Source organism: Meleagris gallopavo, chromosome 8 (genome assembly GCF_000146605.3).
Source record: "Meleagris gallopavo isolate NT-WF06-2002-E0010 breed Aviagen turkey brand Nicholas breeding stock chromosome 8, Turkey_5.1, whole genome shotgun sequence".
In the NCBI taxonomy this organism is placed as follows: Eukaryota; Metazoa; Chordata; class Aves; order Galliformes; family Phasianidae; genus Meleagris; species Meleagris gallopavo.
The window spans coordinates 26,312,383-26,318,113 of NC_015018.2; positions in this window are offsets into that span (position 1 = coordinate 26,312,383).

Genomic DNA, 5,731 nt, shown 5'->3' on the forward strand with positions numbered 1-5,731 from the left:
AAAAAAAAAAAAATTGGGTAGTTTTCTGCATCACGTGGTGTGCGCCTCGCCGGCACACGGGCACACACACACAGCCTCGGCCGCTCTCTGCGGCGCAGTTTTGATTTTAGTCACAGCAGAAGGCTTAGCCACAAGAGATTCCGCTGGTTCAAACCAGCGTAAACCAGATTTTTTTTTTTTTTTTTTTTTAGCCTACAAAGGAGCAGATTACCTCTTGTATCGAATTCTGTATTGAAAAAAAATATATGTATCTTTGTTTCAAGGATATGCTGATTATCATAACTTAAAATGGTGGCTGCGCACGGCCTAATGCTGCTTACCGTTGGGTGGTGAGCGTGATAAAAATACCAGAAAGTGTTCAAAAATAGAAAAGTAAAGGTAACACATTTTCATCAAGTGCATTGTTAAATGGGGGAAAAATACATCTTTTGTTAATTTGAATGAATATCTTTCAGCCAATGTTTTAAAAAAAAAAAAGAAAAAAAAAGGGGGGAAAAAAAGAGAAAAAGAAAACCCTCTCCCATTACTTAGCTTAGCTGCAAATCCTATGCAGAGCTTAAATTCAGCCATGCAGCACAAACAAGATAGAACATTTTTGTTTGGAACCTATTGAAAAAACAAATGTGCAGCATTTTAAAACTCCGTCTGATTGCTGCAGGGTGGCATGCCCAAATGGGCTCTATTGCGGGAGAGTAGTTTTAAACTTTGGCCCTTTAAGTATCATGGCCAAGTGAAGAATGGTGGCCTCCGAAAGAAAAGATAGCAATGCAATCAGTTCCCAGATCGCCCCTCTCTAAAGAGATGTTTGCCTTTTTGGGGAGAAAAGGAGGGGGAGAGCTGGAGAAAGACCAATTTCTGACAGGCCAAGCAGTTGAATTTAAGCAGCAGTTTGGTGGACAGCGCGGTTTTCTTTCTGCCAAATTCTAGCAAAGTTGAGTTATTTCAGCTCGAGTTCCTGCAGTAGTAGCCCCAGTAATTACACACGTAGTTGGGTTCATCGTCTGCTTTGGGATGAGGCTGTGTACAGACCTAGGCGAGCCACATGAAACAATAGAGAGTAATGGAAGTGCCTTTTTTCCTCTCGGGCTGAGGAGACTTTGAGTAGTAAACATTCTCAGCTCACACACGTGTTGAAAATGAGTGTTATGAAACTGTAGGTGAGGTATCAGCACAAACTGAGATAATGATGTAGCTGTTGTAATTTTGAATTCAACTGGAATCGGGGAGAGAACTGTAATTTTTTCACCAAGAGCCACTCTTGTGCAGACATTTGTTGTGAGTAATCATACTTTTTGTTCCAGTACCAATGATTTATCTCTCTCTGTAAATGGAGAGAGTATTACAGCATAACTCGATATTCAGACTGGATTTTATTTAGTTTTATGATAAACCTGCCATAGCAATATTATTAATAGTGTTAGATCATGTTAATTTACAAGCGTAGATTGATAAGCATAAGTGCATATCCTATATAAGTATGTACAGATGTATAGATACACACACTGTGTAGTGGTCCAGGAATAAGAGCCTGGAGTGGGTCTTTCCTGAGGGAAACATGTTTTGTGTTGTTCCCTTCTCCTTTGTCTATTATTAAATATGCTATGCAGTAAATCATCATTCTGAGCCGCTTATCTAAGCTGCTTTTTTTTTTTTTTTTTCTCAACAGAAAAAGGGTGTCCATGTGAGGTTCAATAATCAAACTAGATAATATAGTCGCATTCAAATGAAGGTATATAAAAATCGGAGTAGCGGTGACATGCTGTAAAGATGCAGTCATCTATTAATAAGTTAGATCTGCTCGTAAAATAAGAAATCAGTTGTCACAACTAAAATATACAGAAAACATTCTGAAAACTTGTATATACAAAACCACTTCAGCTGTACAGTCTTCGCAGAGAGGAATAGTAAACTTGTTTTTTTTTTCTTTATAATATAGACTTCTATGAAGTCATTCCCCTTTATTTCATGATGGTGTCTTAGATGTGGTTTAAAAGAGAATTTCACACTATTCTCTTTGTTTAATGTGACAGTGTGAGAAAGTGATCTTTATTCGTTCAAAAAACTCTGCATGTAGTCTATGTTTAGGTTCTTTTAATGTGTTTGTCTGTGATTTTTAAATGCTAAACATGTAAACAGATAAATTGTCAATGTTAATTCTGTATCCTGTCACACAACTGATCTTTCTTTCCTGCCATTTCTTTCCTTTTTATCTTTTTTGTTGCGCTCATGTTGCAGTTGATAAAATTACGTGAAGAGGTGAGTACTTTCTTGCTTTTTGTTGTCTAGCTTTCCCTTTAAAGCTGAGTTTCTAAATCTGAAGTAGATCTTTTTGTTCACTGTTGCAGGGAAATCTGCACAAAGCAAAAATATTGATTACACTGCTTTAAAATATTCACTGTTGTGCCTCTTTTTTTCCTAATAATTGTATACTTACATAGGAATCTCCAGATCAAGCCTTAGAAATTAACATTCTTTGATAGTAGAATTTTTTTTTTTAAAGGCACTAGAGAAAGAAGGAAAAAAAAGAAAACCTATTATTTGATGTCTGCTAGAATACCATGATCAAATCTGGTACAGTAATAATCTTGTTTGCATCAGAAAATCTTTGATAGGGTAAATACATTCGTACACTGGTATTGAAAGTGAAAGCATTGCTTTGGTTAAAACCTGTGCTGAAACACTGGCAGAATTACACAGTATTTCCTAACGCTTTGACTTTGATGTGAAGCACTGAAATGGCTTATGTATTATATAGTGTATCATATACCCACTGAAAATACAGCACAAGTAGACCCAAGCACACCTATCAATATTTATTATTTATTTGTGTGTGCTGTAGATCTGTAGGTGTAACACTAGAGATCAGTATTCTGGAACAGCTTTCTTCCAGTTATAAAATGACTCATAAATATTTAGAGAGAGAACGTCTGTTTTAATGGTCAGTTCCTCAAATGTTTTAGTATATGTTCTGAAATTAATATACTCAGTTCCTTACTGCTGGAGCAAAGCAGGTATCTGAACTGCTTTTTTTAATTGTTTCCCGATTGCTGCCAAAAATGAGGTCTCAGTAAAGTCAAGATTACTTAGAGGTCGGATTTTTGAAGGGTTTCATGTGGAGAGTTTGAACCAGTGTAGTATTTGAATAAGTATATTTAGAAGCATTTTAACATCACATATTTGTCTGGTATCTTCTTTTTGAAACGTGTATGCCCAGGCATATCAATAATGAATTCTGAGCTCTGCAGAAAAGGATTTGTAAGTTTTAGAAATGGTGATGACAAAGAAATGTAAAGTAACCAGATTAGGGGCAATTACAGGGAATTCTTAGAAACAGTAAGATATTTGTGATATAAAGATTCTTTCACCAGTTGCCTGAATGCTTTATTTTTCCTTCTTCTTGTGGAGCTGATATTAATATGTTAAAGCTGCAGAGTAACCTGGTGAATAAAAAAATTAAACAAAATAAACATGTAACTGCATGAAAGCCCTCCCACCACTGCTGAGCTCCCCTCCCCAACAGTACCAGTATTTAAACAGATGACAATATTGTTGCAAGGGTTTGTACAGCCTGATTTCTGAGATTACTTTCAGAAGAACAAGATCCATTTGCTCAACCCTTTAACAACGCTCATACGTCTGCTCCTGTGCTTTTGTAAAGCAATATAGTAGGATCATTTTTGCTTGCAAACAGAGATTATAGGTTTATAAACGGGCAGATTCCTAATTTGTAGGTTACTCTGAAAATTTAATTAGATATAAAGAACAAAGCTGCTACTTAACTGCTCTTCTTTCTGAAAAAACTATGAAGGCAAATAAAATTCAGAATGTTATTTCACAGGAATGGGGCTTAGGAGCTATACTGAACTCATACTGAGTCATATCTTTTGGAGCTTATAATTACTCTATCATTCAGCTAAATTTTTTTGACATTGCTTCTAGTAATTTTCTGCTTTTCCTGGTTAGCCTCAGAAGTTACTTTTTTCCTCTCTCTATTTGGAGAGCAGCAGCAAAGAGATGTAAATAAATTTGTTGTCTAGAACAAAACCGAACAGGTAGAGAGAGAAATAATTAAAAAAATAATTGTTGACACTCCATTCCCTGTCCTTAAGGACCCACTATGTGTTGAGTAGGTTGCAATTGCAGCACTGTTTTAATACTGGGTGCAAAATGCATGTTAAAGTTTAAATGAAGACTGGTTCAGGGACTGAGGCATAATTCTGAACTTGTCCCATAGTGAAACATCAAGGCATCCACAATTATAATGCTCCTAAGGAGGTATGAACAGATCTTGAAAGAAATTATGGTTTGCCATTCTGTTTGTTAATAAAACCTACACTTCCTCTCATTACCGGGCTCTGTTCCGGCACTCACACCGTACGCAGCGTCGTGTGGAGGCTGTGCCGCTCTGTCTTTTGAGCTCCTGAGATCTCAGTTTGAATCCAGCCCACATGGAATGACAAAATCTCTAGTGATAGCATGCCACTTTGCAAAACTTCCTTATGTAACTCAGATAGAAGCTGTTTCTGAAGCTGCAAGACGCACTGAATCACCTCCCTGCCCACCTCTCAGAGCAGGGATGCAGTGGCAGAAGGAGTGTGGGGAGGGCTGGGGAGCAGGCAGGCATCAGCTGCTGCTGTCGGGCACCGATTTCATGGCCAAAGGGCTGTATGCCTCCCAAGCCAGAGCATGTAAATAACTGTCATTTGTAATAAAAATAAAAAGGTCTCATTGTAGAGTGGCTTGGGTGAAAAGGTTCTGAAATAAGGTAAGAAACTGCTTTGAGTTAATGCTAGTACCGAGTTCACGATGCTTTAGTATTCTAATTGCTCACAGTAGGACTGAACTAACTGTGGGCTTATCATTTACCTTTTAGACAAACTGTGGCTAGTATAGTATATAAAAAAATACAATTACATGCTAATTCTTTCTATTGGGCAGCTCTTTTACATTGAAATGTGAAATCTGATTATTTTCTCCCTCTTCCCTAACATAGGCTTGTCTTTTCATTCTTAGTGTGCCACTACAGTGCTGTGCATCTGTTCTTTAATTATAACACTCTGTTCCTTGTCCCCACTCCCAGTCCCTTCTTTTCTTTTCTTTTTTTGTTTTAAGTATCTCCTGTCTAACTTTTAGGATTGTTGTCCTCTGAACTCCTTATTTATCCCTCCCCCCAGATACCTCTTCCACGCCTTTTCTTTCTGGAGAGATATCAGTGTAGCAGCATTAGATTCCTGACGTTTTTTACAAGACTTAAAATATTTAACACCGGTTGTTCTTTAATATTATTCGAGGGTAGGGGGGCTGTATTTGAAGAAAGGCACTGCAGGCTTACACTTCTTTTTCTAGTGGTCAATGGAGAGGAACCCACAGATGTTATGAAAAGGTGACTTTTAAAAATAAAATTAAGTAAAATTAACACTAATTATCTAGATTGACCGTGAGTCCTAAGAACAAGCACCGCTCTAGTTGCTACCATGATTTCAATTACAGCTTTGTAACTTACAGTACAGTTTTAAATTTTTTAAGTGCTCGTGCTGTTGTTTTTTTTCTTGGTGGCCTGCCCCCATGAATGCAAAAGGCTTTTTTTTTTTCCAATTTACTCTTAACCTATCCACTGTGTATTAGACAACTCTATTAATTATTATAGACTGTTATAGAAGCTTTCCTGACCTTCACATTGGGTCCTATCTGTGCTGATCTAAATGCATTGTTTTAATGATTTCAGAAAAAA